Here is a 22745-nt window from a genome sequence, read left to right on the forward strand (position 1 = left end):
AAACTTGGTTCTTAGATTTGAAAACACTGGGCTGATTTGTTTAAAGGATGTTTGTGTATCTGTACAGTGTTCCAAAGCTTTTTGTTCAGTGTACTGAGTTCAGAAAACAAGGATGCTGGAAACTTATGAAAAATTTACTCTGAAGGTTTATTTTAATTTGCTTTATATTTCATAGCCTTGTAAATTTCAAAAATTTTTTACTAACTTTTAATTCCTGGTAGTTGAATATAGTCAAAATTAACTGAAATTTTAAAAAAATATATCATAAAATTAAAAATACCTGGGATTAACCAAAGTTACAGGGAGAACTCCAGATTTTTTAAAGTATTGATGGGGACTCAAACAATGATATCAAAGGAACCTGGAATTCTCTGAGTCCTAGGGAGAAAGAAGCAACACTTGAGTAATGTCTCTTAACAGGATGAGAAGGTAGGATGGGAAGGCTCAGTGGAAGGGAGATGAATGAGGCTGGGGGGCTGGATGGTTAGGGAGGGGCTATAGTCCAGCCTCCTCCTCCGCTACTCCCTCTTACTCCCAAGGGCCCTTTGTGACCAGACCACAGCTCTATGATGTGAGCCTAGTACTTTAGTCCCCAAGTGCACACCCTGTGCTCAGTTGCCTGAGGGCAGCAGTATGATTCAGAGGAAGGAGAATCCTCCCCTTTCTCTGAAAAGCACTTTTGATACTTGGCTGAACTCCAGCTCCCCTTTTCGGGCGATCGATACCATCCTTGCCTTTCTGTGTGGACTGGGGCTCTTTTTCCTGATCCTTCCCTACCTGGAGAATAACCCATCCTTTCCTCCCCTTAGGAAACATGGAAATGTCAGAAAGGTAAGGAACCCTTGGTCCAGACTCACAAGCATATGAAATCTTTTTTATTATGATTTCTACTTTTCTGAATCAACCAGAGATTCTTGCGGTGGGAAAGAACAGGACATCTATTTTCAGGGAAGAATAGAACATCATGCCTCTAGGGACAAACCAGGCTGGGCAGGAGATAGAGTGAACAACTAGGATTTCTACCCAAAGATCTCAGATCAGGAGTCCAGGTGTGGCAGGGGCTCCAGGGCATATCCCAAACTAAGTGACCAGGGGTTGAGGATTGGATACTTAGTTCAATCTCAGGAGAGGACAGGACTCTCTAAGCACTAGTTCAGCAGCTGTGAACAGTGTCTCAGGGCTGATCTTCTGGCAATGCTGAAGCCCCAAGAGCCTCAGGGGCTGGTATCAAGAAGCAGAGATCTACCTGATGGAGCTAAGATTCACCCACAGTCTGAGAATGTGTGTGTTTCTTGAGCAGAGGAACAGTGACGAAAGAAGTACCTCTCACACTGAAAATCATCTTTTGTTCTTCAAAGAAGGAAAACAGAAAATATTTTATCCACTTTAAAAATGAGTGAAAGGAAAGAAACATCGCAGAGCTCTGTCAGTGAAATGTAGAAAGTCATATTATGTATGGACACTAGTGCCTGATGCTTGTCTAGACAGGGGAGACTGAGATTTGGGTCTTAAGCTGTCATTTTTTCTCTCTCTCTCAGCATCAAATGGAACGAAGGGGAAGAAGCAGGAGCAGCAAGAGAAATGGAGCTTTGAAAGGTGAGTTCTGACATCCAGCCGTGAGTGCCCCCAGAGTTGGTCCCCACCTCTCTGGCCATGAGGCCCAGCTCCACGGACTCGGAGGGGGCCAGGAGCTGGACTTCTTCCTTGAGAAACAGAGCCCCCAGGGAGGCTTCTGAGAAGGACAGCAGAATCCAGATACTTCCCAGATTCCGTGCGTAGAATGTAGCTGTGAGGGGCCTGAAAAAGACTCTATACCAAAGGGGCGTGTGGGCTGTATTGGACTAATAGCACCTGGATTGGGAGGGGTGAGCCCTCCAGTACACATAGGACACATGGTTTAACTTTGCTCAGATTCAGCTGCAAAGTGATGTCTGCCCATGGTATGCCTGGACTCCAAACATACCCCAGTATCAACCGCCACCTTGAACTCACATGGAGACCCAGGTCCAATCCCAACTCTTGGTCAAACCATGCCTCACATTCAAGTACCACTTCAGGCCCACATGGAGACCCAGGTTCCACTCCTACTCTACAGGTAGGTTGTGAGGGCAGCAAGGAGTAAAGGATATGGGAAATTTGAGTGATAAACCCTTTCACGAGCTTCACCATCACTGTCAGGGATCATGTGGTATTGGACACTGGTGGTTGGGCTCCAGTCTCCCAATGGTGCCCCTGAAAGAGACAGTGCCCTCAACTTCCTGTAAGACCCCTAGGCTCCTATCTTCACCACCATGACCCAGTCTGCTGATTTCCAGCTTGCAGAGATTGCCTGGAAGCACTGGAAGAGGTCTGGGACCTGACTTCACTTCTGCAAAGGTAGAGAATCTACCCTTTCTTACTAGGGGGTTCTTCTAGAGCCTATGGTGTGAGCCCAGGGATACTGGCAGCCTGGGGCTGAAGTGGGAGGATTCCAGGGGGGGTGGTATGGCTATCATCCTGAGGTGAGGAACAGCAGGAGCATTGTGAAGTCAGTACTGGGGCCATGCAGGGCTGTGGGGTGCAGCTGCCCACCCCTGCCTGGCCTGTCTGGTCCTCCTGGCCTGGCAGCTCCTGGCTGAAGCCTGTTCTTCATGTCTCCTGCAGACACCTAGGGAGGTTCCCTGACAAGGGCAGCTTTCATCAGGTCTCATGTCAAGATTCACCTGGTGAGGTTTGCAAAGCAGTTTCTGCTGGAGCCCACCAACCATGCAGGGAAGAGGCAGCTCCTACCATTTCCCCAGCTCCTCTGACCAAGCAGCCTCTACCATGGGCTTCTACCATTTCTCCAGGCTCAGTTTCCACTTACTCCGAGTCATACCTGAGTGCCTCTCCAACACCAGAGCATTTATTTCCCCTGGACAGCCTTTCACCCTGGCCACTGGCTCTTTCCCCTTCCCCACCAAGGCCCCCTCATGGGAGAGCCTGCTCTCTACCTCCAGCACCCTGCTCTGCCCCAAAACCATCAGGCTCCATGATGAGTCTCACTCAGGGTGACTCTACGGCACTCGCACTGGGCACCATCCAACACAGGTCATCTCCACACTCCCCTTGGAGAGCAGCCATCTCAGGCATTGTCTGTTCAAGCAGTCCTGGATCAGCCCTGGCCTGGTGGCAGGAAGCAGCCAAAGCTTGGAGCTTCTCCACCTTGACACACTTAGAGTCCCAGAAAGAAAGCCTTCCCCTCTCCCCACCAGAGGCCTCCTTGGGAGATCCCAGAAACAGGCAGGTAGAGGCTGGGAGCCTCGCTTTTATCAACCCTGATGTCCAGGAGCTGCTGGAAATACTAATCACCAAGAGAGTGGAACTGAAGTTTTGGAAAGAGAAAGAAGAGGAGGAGGAGGCAGGCTACCGCCTGAATTCTTCGGGGAAGAGGATCGAGTCGCTGGGTCACAAACAGGACACCTTGGGTCACCAACGCTTCTGGAACATAAAAGGCACACGTGAACAGCTGCTTGGTCCTGAGAAGCCCCGGTATCCTGACACTGTGGGGGACTGTCTACAGAAGACATGCAGCCAGCTCTTCTGGGGCCTCCCCTTCCTGCACAGTGAGTCTCTTGTAGCTGCTGTCACACTACCTGGGTCAGCTCTAGGGTTACGCCCTGTCTTATTCAACGAACACTCTAAAGCCAAACCGTTCCATCTTCCAGTTAAAGCAACTTCAAGACTGTCACTGGCCAAGCGCTTGACCCACCCTGTCACCCAGGCTCAACCTCAATCCTTGACTCCAACCATGCCCCAGTTGCAGCCATCACATCTGGGTCACATGGAGACTCAGGCCCGACCCCTACCCTTGACTCCAATCATGCCACAATGTCAACCATCATCTGAAGTTTCCATGGAGACCCAGTCCAGTGCCCAACTCTTGGCTTCAACCATGCCTCACTCTCAACCACCAACTTGGGCTCACATGAAGACCCAGGTTCCACCCCTACTCCAGACTCCATCCATGTCCCAGTGTCAACCACCACAACCTCAAGGTCACGTGGAGATTCAGGACCAGTCCCTTCCTTGGACTCCAAACATACCCCAGTTTCAACCACCACCTCGCACTCACATGGAGACCCAGGTCGAATCCCAACTCTTGGCTCAAACCATGCCTCACATTCAAGTACCACTTCAGGCCCATGTGGAGACCCAGGTTCCACCCCTACTCCAGACTCCATCCATGTCCCAGTATCAACCGCCACAACCTCAAACTCACATGGAGACCCGGGTCCAATCCCAACTCCTGGCTCAAACCATGCCTCAATTTCAAGCACCACTTCGGGCTCACATGGAGACCCAGGTTCCATCCCTACTCTGGAGTCCATCCATGTCCCAGTGTCAACCACCACAACCTCAGGCTCACACGGAGACCCAGGTCCAACACCTACGCTGGACTCCAAACATGCCCCAGTTTCAACCACCTGTTTGGGCTCACATGAAGACCCAGGCCCAACCCCTTCCTTGGGGAGGTAGAGGTCAGGCAACCATGCCTCAATGTCCACCAACATCTAAGATTTCCATGGAGGTCCAGGACCACCAACAACCCTCAACTCCAACCATGCCCCAGTTTCAACCACCTCCTCGGGCTCACATGGAGGTCCAAGCCCAACCGATACCCTTGAATTTAAACATCCCTCTCTGTCAGCCATCTTCTCGGGCTCATATGGAGATCCAGGCCAGACCCCAATCCTTGACTCCAGTCATACCCCTATATCATCCACGACCTCAGGCTCAGTTCGAAACAACTGTCCATCCATCACCCTCTCGCCTAGTCCAGTCATCATCATCTCAACACCAGATTGGGTCCATTGAAGCATCTTGCCCTACAGTCCAAAATAAGGCATCGTCTTTCAGTTCAAATGCAATTGAAAACCTGGAAAGTCACTTTCGGAAAAAACAACTAGAAAGAGGGAGAACTTTACCCTCTTCGGTTAAAAACTCTCAGCAAATCTTTAGCCAGGTCAGTCCCAACCTACCCCAGGAGACCAGGTCTTCCCAGGCTAACAGCTCTGTCTCCATCCTTCCTGGGTATTTGATCAGCCCTGAGGTGCGGGAGAAACTGGAGCACCACATTTCCCAAAGGTTCATGCAGCAACAGAGTGGCCTGCCCTACAGAATCCAAGCATCTCAGAAACTGATGCAGCCTCAGGATCGATACCCAAGGCCTTGTCAGGCACAGGGCAGGGAGGGGCCCTCAAGATGCTCTGCAGGTCTAGGCAAAAGGAGACGGGATGCACAAAAGATGAGGTCCAAGTGCCCTGCCCATGGCCCAGGGAGAGACCTGCGCCATGATGTAGGGCAGAGTGTGGGGAAGATCGCAAAACATCTGTACGTGTTCTCAGCCAACCCTCCAGTGGAGGATCCGAGAGCAAAATCTGAGTCAGAAAGAGTGTTGAGCCCAGACAAGAAGCATCCAGCAGTCTCAAGCGTCCTTACAGAGAGGAAGGGAGAGCAAATCTGTGAGAGAGAGATCCTTGTGAAAGTCTATCATTCGAGGCTTGCTGGCAACCTTGTTTTAGACATTCTGGGAGAGACAAATGGTCCCATGAAAACAGAAAGTACACAGTCCTCTCAGGATTGGAAAGCCTCCATGATCCCCTCCCATGAGTCTCTTGCCCTCAGTCCGTATACCGAGCAGGAGCTGGAAGCACATATAATAAGGTTTTGGGCGAGGCACAGGTGGCGCCTACTCTTCAAAGTCCTTAAGTTCATATTTTGCTTGAAGTTGAAAAAGGTTCAAGGGCCCACATTGAAGGCCACCTGTGAATCTGGAGACCACTCAGCCCTATTAACCAAGGGCTTGGGAAAACCTCCTCAGCCCCACGCAGTTGCCCCACTGGAGAATCCCCTCCCTGTCCCCTCATGGGCGACTAAGAAAACCTGGGGGTACCTGGGAGGACCCACACCTGGTGACACCCATAAGCCCTCAGATGTCCGTCTGACTGGACAGGAAAACAAACCATCTTCTCCGGCCCCCAAATACAACTTTGTGAGCAGAATGTGGCACAGTGAGTCTGTTGTGGAAACTGAGAAAGGCGGCCTGGAGCCAAGTCCAAGTTCAGCAATGGCCAGGAGTGAGCCACAGAAGAAAACTAGGGGGCAGGCCTCCCCAGAATCTTGCTCTAATGTGATAGTTGTGGACCTCGATGAATGTTCCCCATCTTCCAGGGCCCAAGAGGTTGTGGAAGGAGACTCAGCTGGGAAGGGCACCAGGGAACCTAGTGTGCAGGTCAAATCCCTAGACATTAATATGGATTTCAGGAGATTACGGTCTCCAAGGTGCAATAAAAGCCCCTCATTGAATACAAAATCTGTTGCCTCAAATACAGAAGATCTACTCTTTGAGACACAGTTTCTTAAGCTTGAGTCTCAAGGGTTCACTGACCAGCAGGATCACACTCAAGGCCAAGCCACCTGTGTGCTCCTTCAAGACTGTGAAACCGGTGTACTTCTTCAAGACTGTTCCAGTGATACACTTCTCAAAGACTGTCACTCAAATATGTTTCTTGCTGCAAACATCTTGGCTTCTCAGCAATCTCTGCCCTATCAGATCTTATCCAGTGGAGACAAATCCAATTCCCCAGAACTCTATGATGCTACATCAAGTGAAGGGAGCAGCCAGGGGCAGCAGGTGGACATGAGGCGACAGCTCAAATATAAGAGCCAAGGCAAGAAGTCTGTCCCCAAGGATGGGAGAGAGAAATACACAAGGCCCAAATTAAGACAGATTCAAAAAGGACTGGCAGAACGGAGGGCTTACCAACCCCAAGGGATGAGCCATCCCGGCCAGAAAAAAGCATCAACAGAGTCCCTAAAAAGTAAGTTTCGACAGTTAATCCTAAAGAAGAGACAGGTTCTGTCAGAAAGCTACTTCAAAGAAAGGATTAAGCTCCTTCTGCAGTGGATTTTCCCCAATAAATGCAAAGAACCAGAAGAGCCCCTGCAAAAAGGCAAGCCTGAAACAGTCAGTGTCAAGAGCCAAGAATCAATCAAAAGCAAATCCACCATGGACAGCAGGGCTGTTGAGGCTCAGACTGTCATAACAGCTGTTGGACAGATCCTAAAGGAGAAGATGGTGTTTCACCATGGACCTCATGCCACGGAGTTAAATTGGTACCAAGCAGAATTCCAAGACCCAATAGGTCCACATTACTGCCACCACAGAATTCTCTCCTACCAAGAACAAAGGAGAATGAGGAGAGATACACCCTGTTATCACCAAGCTACCCCGATGTGCCATAGCTTTTCAAATAAGGGTAAGTGGACCAGTTCCAGGGACAGCAAGTGGGCCTTCTCACCCAGGGATCCAGCTCCCCCTCCAGGCAGAGCCTGCCAACTTGGATCAAGAGTGACAAGCATCCCAGGCCATCCCCTCCACTGTCCAAGGCATGGTCTCCTTCAGAAATACACTTCTTCTGGTGAATCAGAACATGCTTTTCACAGCATTACAGGTAGGAAAACTCTTCCTCAAGAGAAAAATCCATACCATGCAGATAAATATTTTCTCTCATGTTAGCACATCCTCTGCGTGCTAAAGGCTTCTTCCTACCCGAAATAAATGGTTTTTCCTCAGGAGCAGGGGTACTAGCCTGTCTGTGCCTTACTGAGGGGGATGGAAGGCATCAGGGTCCACTCTTCCCAGGTGCCTGCTTTGACTTCCACATGGGATGCGGCCATGGAGGGAGGTTGACCCCAGCATGGATACTCACCTGTGCCCCAATTCCCTAACTGCACCTTCAGTTTCCATAATACCAGCATTACAGAAACAAGCAACACCATTTAGGACATGTCACAGTGAGCTAAACCTAAAGACCTCCCCCTTCTCAGGATCTTGCTCACTTCTATCCTACTCTCTCTCCACCTGGATATTGTGCAGCTGGTAAGGGAGGTATGTTCAGAAGCTGAAATTCCCCTCAGGCTCAGGAAGTGTCAGGGAGAAACTCACAGTCAGAATAAGCAGGGGAGTCCAGAGGTAGGACAAACCTCATCCTTATGTCACAGTGGATAGATGACACCGCCCTGAAAGCCCATTTCTCTCCCAGATGCAGCTGGAACAAGATAGGCTAGGTTTGTCACCCTCCCTTTGCCTTTCTCGTGCTCTGAAGCAGCAGCAAGCATGAGGACCACACACTCCCAGCCCTGAGAGTGTGCAGTGTGGAGCATGGAAGCCTCTGAGGGCTGGTCCCACCCTGCCCTGGAGGAGAGGACAGCCATGCTTACAGCGCCCACCTCCCCCAGTGAATGAGCACGGTTGTTTCTGTGTGTGTAGGCATCTCATGGTCCGAGAGTGGGACGCTGTGCCCCTAGGATGGAATGCAGGGGAAGGATGTTAGTGGAAGAGGCGCCCACAGACAGTGCATTTACCAAGGAGCATTGGTGTCCCACCACCGTCCACAGGACCAGAGGAAAGACATTAGGGGCCTGATGGCTCATGGTGGCCTCACTCCAGAGTCTCCCCTCTACTCTAGTTCCCTGGGCCCAGACAGAGGGAAGCCACCTGGAGCCCCTCAACAGAGGGCCAAGCTCCCAGAGGCAGCAGAGACTCAAGCAGAGAAGCTTCACTTCTCCCCATTGAAGCAATCAGCTTTCACAGGACTGGGTACTCAGGACAGACTCACAGTCGGTGACCTCTACCTACACCTGTGGCCTAAGCAGGATCCCAGGGTACAGGTAGGACTCAACAGGCCCACAGACTGTTCAGGGGTCATAGCAAGTCTCATCTGCTCTCGTCTTACTCACTCCAGAGGCCAGGGTGGAAGATGCCAGCAGATAGGATGTGTCACCCAGCATGCATGAAAGTGACCTGTAGAAAATGAACAGACCACCAGCTTTCCTCCTTGGGCCCATCCACATGGGAAAGTGGGGAGACAAGAGCATTTCCCTAGAGAGATTTGGGGCTCTATGTCACAGACACTCCCATTGTGGAGAGATCTGCCCCTGGAGGGGTCCCAGATCCAGGAGCCAGCTGGAATGGCCTCGCCTCCATAGAACACAGAGTAGAAATTGTTGAATTGTTTCTGTAGCTGGGTGTGGGGTATATGCAAACAGATTGGTAAATGGATACAAAATTTCGGTTATAACATGAAAAATAAATGAAAGTATAAGGTCTGAGGAGCTAATGTATAATGTGATTATAATTGATAATACTCTATTCTGTAATTGAAAATTTCTGAGAGCAGAATTTACATGCCTCATATACAAATGTAAATATGTGAGAAGTAATGGGTATGTTAATTAACTTGATTGTTAGAATCCTTTCACAACACATATGTATGTCAAATAACCACTTTATGTACTTTAGCTACACCATGGTTTTGTCAGGTAGCCCTCAAAAAAGAGGAAAAAAATCAAAAAAATGGACAAAACTACTTAAACTTACCATTACATAAAGAGATAAGGAAAAAATGTGTAAAATCAGAAGTGAAGGGATATTACTACCAGCTTTATAGACATAAAAAGAAAATTTGGAAACAGATGAAATGAGCAGGTTTCTAGAAACATCCTACCAAGTCTGGATTATGAAGAAATACAAAATCTAAACAGCTCTAGAGGTGAAGATATTGAATAACTATCAAAAAACCTCCAGTGACTGAACACCCAGCATCAAGTATCTTCATGGTAAATTCTACCAAGTGGAAAGAATTAACATCAAGTCTTCTCAAGTTCTTCCAAACAATTAAATAGGAGACAGTTTCCTCAGTCATTCTATGAGGTCACCATTACACTGGATATAAAGCCAAAGACATGACAAAAGTACACCACAGACCAACATCCCTCATGCAAACTGGCGCAGAAGCCCTTTAAAAAACAATAAGACAGAACAACAGAGGAAAGGGCTTATACACCATGACCAAATGGGACTGATCTTGCAATGTAAGATTGGTTCAATAAATGAGAAAAATCAATATGGCTTATCACTTAAAAAGATGGAAATAAACATCATGTGATCATCTTAATTGATGCAGAAAATAAAACATTTCACAAAATTCAATGCCTTTTTGTGATTAAAAAAAAAGTTGATGACTTCAACATAATGAAGGTCACATATGGGAAAAGTCTTAGCTATTAAGTGGTGAAACTTTCCCGTGAAAATCAGGGACATAGAAAGGCTGCCTGTTTCACCACTTCTATTCAGTACACTACTAGAATTCCTAGACGAATAAATAAGACAAGATAAAAACTAAAAGATATCTAAATCGAAAAGGAAAAATGAAACTATACTTGTTTTCAGGCAACACAATATTATATGCAGAAAACCTCATGATTACACACAAACACACCAAAAAACACCCTTAGCATTAATAAATGAATTTAGAAAAGTTGCCAGATATAAAATCAACATTTAAAAATCAATTCTGTCTCTATACATTAACAATGGAAAACATGAGAAAAAAATTAAGAAAGCAACACCATTTATCATATCATGAACTATAGAGTAAAATACTAGAAACAACTTAACAAGGGGAAAAAAGAGATGTATATGGAAAACTAGAAAATATTGCTGAAAGAAATTAATAAAGATGCCAACAAATGTAAAGGCATCCTGTGTTCACAGGCTAGAAGACGTAATGCTGTCAATACTAAAAGTGATGCACAGATGACAGTCTCTAATTTTAATGAGGTCTTTTTTTTATAAAATAAAAAACTTCATCCTGAAATTCACATGGAATTCTAACAGCCTGAACAGGCAAAATAATGTGTAAGCAAAATAAAGTTTGAAGTTTCAAATTTCTTGATTTCAAAACTTACTATAGAAGGGGGGTGGTTTCAAGATGATGGAGGAATTGGACAGGGAAACTACCTTCTCCCCTACAAATATATCAAAAGATAACCTGTATGTGGAACAATTCCCATAGCACATCTTCTGAACCCTGGGAGAGGACCCCAGGAGTCCAGAAAGACAAGCCAATCTACTTGGAATGAGGTAGGGCAAAAGACAAAGACAAAAAGGGAGACAAAGGATCTTGAGAATCCATCCTGAGGAGGGGGTCCTGAAGGAGGAGAAGTTTCCAGGCAACAAGAAACCCCCTCACAAGTGGGGTTATAGGGGAGCTTAGGAACCTCAGATGGAAGCACAATAATGCAAAACAGAAAATTCTGCACAGAGGTTGTGCCAAATTGCAATTTCCAGCCAAAAAGAAGCTCACACACTCTCATCTGCCTGCAGCAGGTGGGGGCTGGGTGCGGAGGCTCTGGCTGTGGGGCTTGGTCCTCAGGGAAAGGACTGGGGCTGAATGCTGTGAAGATACTCCAAGAGGGTTAATGTGACACAGCACAGCAGGACAGGGGAAACTCTGGGACCACTAGAGAAAGTTCACTTCTGTGGGAAGGCTCTCAGGCAGCATTCTAATTCTGCGTGCACCCACAGAACAAAGAACAGAACCATAGAGAATACCTAGGAGGGGAGAGCAGGCTGCAGTTTGTAGCCCCAGAGGCAGAAAAGCAGGCGCACAACTGCCAGAGGCAAAAGGCAAAGGACCACTACAATCTTGGCCCCATGGACCCATGGATCACATCTACAGCCAAGCTGTGAGTGGCCGCGGATCACTACCCACATCTTCCCGGAACCCTGAGTGGCTCAGATCCGCCAGCCAGTAGGGTCATAACCCAAGGACAACTCCCCTGGGGAAACACACACCTCACCTAAGACTGTGGCAACCTCAACAGGACCCAGCCGGGAGCCCAGTTGGCTTGGCTCTGCCAAGGGTCCAACAAACCAGGAGCAACTCCCCTGGGAAGTGCACCATCACCTCAGGCTGTAGTGACACCCCCTGTGTGACCAACCACACTGAGCACTCCCCACACATCCTAGCAGCTCTTGCAGTACCCTTCCCTCTCCACAGCACAACTGAGCTGCTGCTGCTAAGTCATGTCGTGTCCAACTCTGTGCGACCCCATAGACAGCAGCCCACCAGGCTCCCCCGTCGCTGGGATTCTCCAGGCAAGAACACTGGAGTGAGTTGCCATTTCCTTCTCCAATGCATGGAAGTGAAAAGTGAAAGTGAAGTCACTCAGTTGTGCCAGACTCTTAGCGATCCCATGGACTGCAGCCCACCAGGCTCCTCCGTCCATGGGAGTTTCCAGGCAAGAGTACTAGAGTAGGGTGCCATTGCCTTCTCCGCTCAAATGAGCTAGTGAGCCCAAAATAGAGGCCACTTTCGCCACCTGGTGTCAGGGCAGAGACCAGACACTGGAGAGAGACTTGAAAGCAGCAGTGGGCCAAAATTCAAAGGAGCATGAGCAAAGCAAAGAAGGGGGACCTCCTGAGAAGGGGCAGGTGCAGCAGATTAAAGTCTCACAATTACCCCAAGACTGTGTGCTTTAGGGGATAGTGCAGACTTTGAGAGCAAGTACAAGCTGGGGCGAGGGAAGATTGAAGTCTGATCTGACCCCACACAGCCCAGAACAGGTCCAGAGACCTTCCTACATATATCGGAGGGCCTTCTGAGTAGGCAAATCGACTGGGGCAGGAACAAGGAAGAATCACACGGACATTCCTCTCACTACCGCCCTATATATACTCCCCACTCCCCATTTTTTATTCTTATTTTTTCCTTTCCACCTTCTCTTTTTTTCTCATATTTTCCTAAAGTGGTTCTTTATTACTCCTTTCTGTAGTCCGCTTTTACCTTTTTAAAAAATAAAAATAAGAAAACACCATATTTAAAAACTAAATTCTGTATTTTTAATTTTTGTGTTTGATATTTTGTTTTCAATAATGTACTTTTGAGAGTCTAATCTTTATCCTATAGTTTTAACTTTTGTTTTTCAATCTTTTGTTATTAATTTTGTTTAATAAGTGTCAGCAAGCTCCAGTGCAGGATGCCCCATGCCAATCCTCCAGCAAAATAGGAACACAATCCAGCACATTAGCATATAGGCTGCCCAAAGTCATACCAAACCCATAGACAGCCCGAAACTCACCACTGAACTGCGCTTCAGGGACATGGTCCAGCTTCATCCAACAGAACACAAGCACAAGTCCCCCCATCAGGAAACCTTCACACTAGTCCAGCCCCATGATGGGGGGCAGATTGCACAACTAAGAGGAACTATAACCCTCCAGACAGGAAGAGGAAAAAACACCTACAAAACATAAATAAGACCATTAACTAAACAGTAACAGTAATCTCTGCTGATCGAGAAATAATATAAATGGATTAAACAGTGGTTGAATGGTTTAAAAAATAAAAAAAAGACCCAACTCGAAGGTATCTACAAGAGACTTGTTTTATTTATTTATTTATTTGTTATTTTTTTTACATGAAAGGACAATATTTATTTAAACAGAGCTCGATGGGGTAACCATGGTATCATCAGAGTGCATCCAGAGGAAAAAAGGGAGGAGGGGCCAAATGAGACTCAATCAACGACACTCCCACACGTTCACTGTTTGATCTACACTGCCAGTAACCATGTATGGGGCCGTCTTATGGAAATCCAAGGAGGTAACAAAGTGTTCATGCGCATTGAGGGTCTTCATGCATCGCTTGTTCTTGTAATCCCACACACGCAGGGTCTTGTCATCAGCACAACTCAAAATAAACTTCCCCCCAGAATGGAACAGAACTCCACGTAGCCAGTTATCATGACCCAGCAGGGTCATAAGGCACATGCCAGTACTGACATCTCACATCTTGATAGTCTTGTCCCTGGATCCGGACAGTAAGAATGGCCCAGGTTTGCCCCTTTTTTTAGTCTCAGATCCTGTTGCTTCAGAGATGGAAGAATATGAGCTTTCGGGAGCCCAGGAAATGCATTCTACCACATGCTCATGTTCTCGAAGCTCAGCCTTGCATTCCTTTGTTGCTACGACCCACACACGCAGAGTCTGGTCATTGGAACAGCTGGCTATCAGAGTGCCGCCTTGACTTGGCCGCACCATACGTACCCATTCTCTGTGTCCTGTGAATGTCTTCACACAGTAGCCAGTTTGCACTTCCCACATTTTTATAGTTTTATCCCTTGAGGCAGACACTATATGATCTCCATTGGGCATGATGGCTACTGAAGAAACATTGTGGCCATGGCCATGCATGGTTCTGATGCATTCAAAGCCCTGAAAATCCCATAGCTTAATGGTCATATCTGCAGAACATGAAGCCAGAAGCTTGCCACTGTGGTCGAATGAAATATCCTGTACAGAGTCTGTATGCCCCTTAAGAGTTCGTTCAAAATCTCCAGTCTCATAATCCCACACCTTAATTGTAGCATCCTCTGAAGCAGAGACCATAACACTGAACACAGGATGGAAAATGACTCGAGTGACTGGACTCCTATGACCACTCAATGCATATTTTTCTGGTGGACGGGGAATCCATTCTTTTGGGTCTCTTTTCTGACCAAGAGGTCCACCTGACGTAAATTCTTCTTTTGCTTCATTTAACTTTGATTCTAATTCCATAACCTTCTTTTGTAATCTAATAACAGATGTCCATTTTTTTTCCAAAAGCCCACCATATTTCTTATCTAATTCTTCATTCATATCTAATTCAGCTTCCTTTTTAAAAACTGAATATGCTTCTTCGTAGCCATTTGAACGAAGATAATCTGCTATAGCTCGATTTAGTTCATCTCGTTGTCTCTGGGACAGCACCATTTTGGCTGTAATATCAAGCTTATTCGATATAGTGGTATGTCCCTCTTCTGGAAAATCAAAAAGCTTTGCAATCCCTGGATTTGTAATTAAATAAGCCACTAAGTGGCTTCCACGCAGGGGAAAATGATTCTTTCACAAGTGAATCCAACGTGTAACCAGGAGATATTCAACAAGTAAGGTTCATTCCACCTGGGAGGTTAAGGCAGGCACTGCGTTTCCTATACGAGTGGGGAGATTCGAAGGAGAATGGCTGAGGGCCTCGAAGCTCAGTGTTACAACATCAAAAGGCAGCTCCCGTTGAAGGAGCTGACGGCAGAAAAGAAAATCCTGCCGGATTTGGTGGGTGGATGCTGCGGATGGTTCGGTGGGGTCAGGCCGCTCCTCCTGGGTGCAGGGGCTGAACCACCGCACAGGGGAGCCAGGGAAAGGCTGGACCATCCTTCTCAGGTCAACTCCAACCTAAGGACAGGTGGGGGACGGAACGCCTGCAGGCCGGTGGACAGTGCCGAGGCGGCTTGAGCCCGGTCCCTGAGCGCCAGCCGCGGGGTGGGGTGGGGACTGCGGAGCTTCTCTTCCGCGGACAGGGAGAGGAGAGCCGAACCCTCTCCCAAGATCTGAGAGCGACCTGCTCTCCACGCCCTTCCTACCCAAGAATACTTTTCTTGCTAAATCACCAAGGGAGGAAGGCGATCCCTTCCCCGGGAAGGCCGCGGGTGGAGCCGCGGCGGCCCTGGCACCCCCAGAACCCGGGCCAGGGAGGAGGGGAGCGAGGGCAGCGCCCTACCCGGCCTGTCCCCCCCTCCTCCCGTGAAGAGACTCATTTTAGATTTAAAGATACATATAGGCTCAAAATGAAGGGATGGAAAAAGATACTCCATGCATGTAAATAGTAAGCAAAAGAAAGCAGGGGTGGCTACTCATATAAAAGAGTGATGTTAAGTCCAAAATTGTTTCCATAGAAAAAGAAGGTCTCTATATTTTAATAAGAGTCACTTCAACAGGAAGATATAAAAATTATATATGCATACAGCATCAGAGCACATAAAGGTATTAAGCAAATACTGGAATTAAAGAAAAAAATTTGATTGCATACAAGGGCAGTAAGGGACTTCAATAATCCACTTATAAAAATGGATAGAAAAGCAATAAACAAACATGCCTTGATGAAAACATGTAAGGATCATATGGTCCTTACACATATTTAAACATACCACCAGACAGCAGCACATATACATTCAAGTACACAAGCAACATCCTCCAGGATACATAATAGGCCACAATCAAGTTTTAACAAATTTAAAAAGACTGAAATAATTTCAGGTATCTTTTCTAACCACAATAGGATGAAATAAGAAATCCCTTAAGAGCAAGAAAACAGGAAAATTGAGAAATATGTGGAAGCTAAACAATACACTCTTTCCCCCCACTTCTGGTTTTATCGAGGCATAACTGACATTGACCACTGCATAATTTTAAGACATACAGCATAACAATTTGACTTATATACAGCATGAAATGATTATCACAAGAAGGTTGGTGAACATTGTCTCTTATGGATACAAAATAAAAATAAAAGAAAAAATGTTTCGTTTGTGATGCGAACTCTTAGGATTTACTTTCTTAACTGTCATATATAAAATACACCAATTTTAATTATATTCATTATGCTGTATAAAATATTAAAAAAAACTGGGTCAAAGATAAAATCAAAGGAAAAATAGACACAAAATAGACTGTACACCCAAACTAATATACACCAGTACTTTTCCTAACATTGCCCTTACACATATGAAAAACCTACCATTAAACACATACAAATCCCCAAATTCATGGGTGAAAAAAGCACATGTAAAAATAGTCCTCAAATATCAAACACCTAATCACCAACTACTTGATGCCTGTGTTACAGTCTCAACACCCTCCAAATCCAACACTCACCCTTACACACTTTCACAAAAATAGAGGCATAAACTCCCCTTAATCACAAATATCCACAGACAAAACCAACCTGCACATTGGACAACCTATCAGACTCCCACTAACCAATCAGTTACGTACAAACCCCATCTATGCTTGCAAATCAATCATGATTTGACATCAGACTACAAATAGATGTCTGCTACTTCATCATGGACAAGACTGCCCTTTGAACATATGTGTCGACTGATATTTTCACGTTAAATATTTTCACCTGTGAAACTATGAGAATGTATATTAGATCTTCACTCACTTTCCACTCATTTTCCAATGACCTGCGCTACTTCTTGCAATGAGCGCTTTCAAGTGGAAGAAATTCCCTTTAGCTTTTATACTCCTCAGAAGGCACGGACTAGAATGGCACCTGTTTAACTGCTCTCACGATTGACCCTCCACTGGTAAACTGCTCTCACGATTGACCCTTCACTACAGGCCCTGAGTCGGGAAGCATTCTTGCAACCTGCTCCCCAGAGGTGCCAGTAACCCTGGTGTAAACACTGCAAGGGAACTGAGCGCTGTAGGGGAGTCTCCCTATACTGACAAGGGCACAAGTAACCCCCAGGGTGAAAAACAGCGCAGAGTGCGACACCTGAGGGTTGAAAAGTCTGTGTCTCCCTTACCTCAAAGTTCCTGTAACTGATGCTAGAGACTGCCCTGAGTGGCACCTCTGTCCACGCAGCCAGGTTGGCGGTTGGGGCTCCGCCCTCTGTATTTCAGCTAGAGTTCCTGTCTTCCTGAGCAGACAACCTTAACAGAAGCTGGGAGCAGCTCTTGAATAATGGCCGTCAGCCTGTCCACAGTGGGCGTGCGCATGCGTGCAGACACTGGGCACACAGACAACTGTCCGAGGAGGTCGCTGCAGGAGCGCAGAGAAGTTGAGGGTTCGAACACGCTGAGGAGCTTCTGTGTCCATGGCCTCTCACGGAGAAGCTTCATAGCACTCTCTTAAAATCAGCTCTCGTGAGCTGCGCACCGGTGATTTTTATGTTTCACACCTGAAATCCATGCACTTAGATACAAGAGTTTTGGAGAACTCCATCCTTAAATTGGGAAAGTGTTTTCATGCCCTTTCATGCCTTTTTATGCCCTTGAACTGCAGTTCCTTGATTCTTGTTTATGTCTGTCAAATACCAGTAGGCCCTTTTCCCTAGTAGGCCAAAAGTTTCCATTAAAGAACAACTCTAGCAAAGAATTTCAGATCTGGAAAATGCTCTGAGATACTGTCTGCTGACTCCATTCCTACACTCTCCAAATGCACTCACTCGACTAGAGTACTTTTTCTTATTATTTATTTACTTCATGGAGGGTCTTCAGTAAATGCTGATTCTCAGATGTTTCCTTGCAAGGTTTTTGTTATATCAATAACTTTGATCAACTTGAAAATCTGGGTCAGTTTCAGTTGACATAGCAGTAGCATAGGAATAGTTTTATGCTCCCTTCCATTTATATTATATATTGGAGAATTTAAGCTGTCTAATCTTTTAAAAAAAAAGAAAGAAAGAAAGAAATAGCAGAATCAACTTACTGATTTGGGTTAGTAATACTTTACAAAGAAGATTCAATCATCAGATTCTCTTAGTGATCAGTTTAAAAATTAGTACCATTTCTACTTCACAGGATACCTCTTCACACTCTTGGAATCTAACAATACTGAGAGCCTCCATGCACACAGATTGAAAACTCTACAAGACATAATAAGCATGGCATCCCACTGTACTTCTAATGTTCCATGCTTCAGTAGAATACGATAGGTCATCTAAGGTCTGTGATCCATAACCATAGATTTTTTTCTCAGCAAACAATACCTGCCTCCCTCCTTTTTGCATGATAGTCAGAGAGGACTTCTGCTACTCCCTTCTGTTGCCTGTCTCCCCAAATTACTTCTGGACTCATTTAATTGTATCTGCCTCCATGGTCTAAGATTTTGATGGAGTACAAAATGACTGTAGACATGAGATGGGATAATTTTTTCCAAAATTCAATTTTTATATCAGTGGCCCTGGGAAGGTTCATTCAAACTCTACTCAGAGCCATGAATAAGAATTTTTTAACAATTTTTTGACAGGACAAGGGGAAGAATCAACAAGAAAGCCCACCTTTCTGGAGTGCCAGGGTACAATATTTTACCTCCCCATTCCTCTAGTGGGAAGTTACTGGTTAAAAATAATTCCATCTTTTCCCATGAGAAAAGCTCAAATAGTGAGAAATGTCTCCAAGTTGTTAATTTCTTCTACCCTTAACAGTTTGATTGATGTTTTTTGTTTGTTAAATAAAGTTTACTGTGATTTTCCTTAAATTGCTCTCACCTCATCTTCTCAACTAAGGTTGAGGGAGAGTGCACACAGTATCTAACCCAGAGAATAAAAAAGAAAAAGTTAGGTGCGTGTAAGAAGATATTTTTGTACTGAAGAGTGCTACAGGCCTGGAAAATATGCAGATGGACAAGCCATTCCCTTCCAATGACTGGTGAAACCCTCTGAAAGTATCCAATATATGGATCATTGAAATCTTTCAGATTTAGAGTTGGGAAAAAAGGTAGAAATCATGAAGAACTGGGCATGAGTTAAGGACAATTTCCTACACAATTGTAACAAAGAAGAGTAAAGAACCTGAATTCTGGATTCCCAATTCCCTATTTTTCTTTTTCAATATGGCCACTGTTAAGTTTTCATACAACTCTGCCCTTTTGAGGCAGTTTTTTTCTTTCGTTAATTTGTTTTTTATTTCACCAGGAGCAAAAAATTTTTAAGCAGAAAGAAAAATTTGTGTTCCAAAGGACTCAACTGCTCTTTTAAATTTTTACAAACATTAAAAAGCAATATAATGGAAAAGGAATAGAGTTTTTAAAGAATATTAAAATTAACTCAAAATGGAACATAGATTTTAATGTAAAATTTCAAAATTTGAAACATTTTTAAGAAAATAGGAGAAAATCTTTGGATCCTAGGGCTTGGTGAAGGCTCTTACACATTGAGAGGAAAAACATTATTGATTAAAGAAGAGAAAATTGGATTTTATGAAAATTCAGTATTTTCCTACATGAAAGACTCTGTTAAGGATGAGAAGAAGCTACAAATTTGGAGAAATTATTTGCAAGTCACACATCTGACAAAAGTCTTAGAGTGTATAAAAAACTATCAAAACTCAATAAAAATAGGAACAATTCAATTAGAAAATGGGGAAATGATATGAAGATACATTTCACCAAAAGAGGACATCTGTTTGACAAGTAATTCATGAAAAGATGTTCAAAACTCCTGGTCTTTAATGAAACTCAAATTAGGAACACAATGAGAATAAATCACATGTTGATTTAGAACAGCTAAAATGAAAACTAACTTTATTAGTAGTGAGTGTGCCAAGAATAAGGTATGTCATAGTGCTGTTAATGGAACTGTAAAATGATACAGTCAAATCTAAAAGCAGTTTGGCTATTTCTTTTAAAAACTAAATATATACTTACCATATGGTCCAGCAATCGCATCCCTGGCTGTTTACTCCAGGAAAATGAACACAGGGTAACAGGCATCTGAGTATAGTCTGCAGGAGTACAAAGATATTCAAGTTCTATAAGAAAGATCAAGATTTGAATCCCCGTTCCCACTAATTCCTACTTACGTCATCTCTGAAAAACTACTTAACCCTGCTAGGCTTCAGTTTATCTTTTAAAAGCAGCCAAACCACTTCAGTATTCTTGCCTTGAGAACCACATGAACAGTATGGAAAGGCAAAATGATAGGATACTGAAAGAGGAACTTCCCAGGTCTGTAGGTGCCCAATATGCTACTGGAGATCAGGGGAGAAATAATTCCAGAAAGAATGAAGGGACGGAGCCAAAGCAAAAACAATACCCAGCTGTGGATGTGACTGGTGATAGAAGCAAGGTCCGATGCTGTAAAGAGCAATATTGCATAGGAAGCTGGAATGTCAGGTCCATGAATCAAGGCAAATTGGGAGTGGTCAAACAGGACATGGCAAGAGTGAACGTGAACATTCTAGGAATCAGCGAGCTAAAATGGACTGGAATGGGTGAATATAACTCAGATGACCATTATATCTACTACTGTGGGCAGGAATCCCTCAGAAGAAATGGAGTAGCCATCATGGTCAACAAAAGAGTCGGAAATGCAGTACTTGGATGCAATCCGAAAAACGACAGAATGATCTCTGTTTGTCTCCAAGGCAAACCATTCAATATCACAGTTATCCAAGTCTATGCCCCGACCAGTAACACTGAAGAAGCTGAAGTTGAATGGTTTTATGAAGACCTACAAGACCTTTTAGAACTAATATCCAAAAAAGATGTCCTTTTCATTATAGGGGACTGGAATGCAAAAGTAGGACATCAAGAAACACCTGGAGTAAGAGACAAATCTGGCCTAGGAATGCAGAATGAAGCAGGGCAAAGACTAATAGAGTGTTGCCAAGAAAATGCACTGGTCATAGCAAACACCCTCTTCCAACAACACAAGAGAAGACTCTACACATGGACATCACCAGATGGTCAACACTGAAATCAGATTGATTATATTCTTTGCAGCCAAAGATGGAGAAGCTCTATACAGTCAACAAAAACAAGACCAGGAGCTGACTGTGGCTCAATTCATGAACTCCTTATTGCCAAATTCAGACTTAAATTGAAGAAAGCGGGGAAAACCACTAGACCATTCAGGTATGACCTAAATCAAATCCCTTATGATTATACAGTGGAAGTGAGAAATAGATTTAAGGGACTAGATCTGATAGATAGAGTGCCTGATGAACTATGGACAGAGGTTCGTGACATTGTACAGGAGACAGGGATCAAGACCATCCCCATGGAAAAGAAATGCAAAAAAGCAAAATGACTGTCTGGGGAGGCCTTACAAATAGCTGTGTAAAGAAGAGAGGCGAAAAGCCAAGGAGAAAAACAAAGATATAAGCATCTGAATGCAGAGTTCCAAAGAAGAGCAAGAAGAGATAAGAAAGCCTTCTTCAGCGATAAATGCAAAGGAATAGAGGAAAAGAGCAGAATGGGAAAGACTAGAGATCTCTTCAAGAAAATTAGAGATACCAAGGGAACATTTCATGCAAAGATGGGCTTGATAAAGGACACAAACAGTATGGACCTAACAGAAGCAGAAGATATTAAGAAGAGGTGGCAAGAATACACAGAAGAACTGTACAAAAAGATCTTCATGACCCGGGTAATCATGATGATGTGATCACTAATCTAGAGCCAGACATCATGGAATGTGAAGTAGTGGGCGTTAGAAAGCATCACTATGAACAAAGCTAGTAGAGGTGATGGAATTCCAGTTGAGCTGTTTCAAATCCTGAAAGATGATGCTGTGAAAGTGCTGCACTCAATGTGCCAACAAATTTGGAAAACTCAGCAGTGAGTGGCCACAGGACTGGAAAAGGTCAGTTTTCATTCCAATCCCAGAGAAAGGCAATGCCAAAGAATGCTCAAACTACCACACAATTGCACTCATCTCACACTCTAGTAAAGTAATGCTCAAAATTCTCCAAGCCAGGCTTCAGCAATACGTGAACCATGAACTTCCAGATGTTCAAGCTGGTTTTAAAAAAGGCAGAGGAACCAGAGATCAAATTGCCAACATCTGCTGGATCATGGAAAAAGCAAGAGAGTTCCATAAAAACATCTATTTCTGCTTTATTGACTATGCCAAAGCCTTTGACTGTGTGGATCACAATAAACTGTGGAAAATTCTTAAAGAGATGGGAATACCAGACCACCTGACCTGCCTCTTGAGAAACCTCTATGCAGGTCAAGAAGCAACAGTTCGAACTGGACATGAAACAACAGACTGGTTCCAAATAGGAAGAGAAGTACGTCAAGGCTGTATATTGTCACCCTGCTTATTTAACTTATATGCAGAGTACATCATGAGAAATGCTGGGCTTGGAAGAAGCACAAGCGGGAATCAAGATTGCCGGGAGAAATATCAATAACCTCAGATATGCAGATAACACCACTTTTATGGCAGAAAGTGAAGAGGAGCTAAAGCCTCTTGATGAAAGTGAAAGTGGAGAGTGAAAAAGTTGGCTTAAAGCTCAACATTCAGAAAACGAAGATCATGGCATCTGGTCCCATCACTCCATGGGAAATAGATGGAGAAACAGTGGAAACAGTGTCAGACTT

The 22745-nt window shown here is 44.8% G+C and overlaps 1 pseudogene; it reads right to left on the reverse strand.

Moving 5' to 3' along the window:
- Positions 1-13291: 13291 nt before the first annotated feature.
- LOC128052511 (platelet-activating factor acetylhydrolase IB subunit beta-like) lies at positions 13292-14800 on the reverse strand (annotated as a pseudogene).
- Positions 14801-22745: the final 7945 nt, after the last annotated feature.

Source organism: Budorcas taxicolor, chromosome 8 (genome assembly GCF_023091745.1).
Source record: "Budorcas taxicolor isolate Tak-1 chromosome 8, Takin1.1, whole genome shotgun sequence".
NCBI classification, from domain to species: Eukaryota; Metazoa; Chordata; class Mammalia; order Artiodactyla; family Bovidae; genus Budorcas; species Budorcas taxicolor.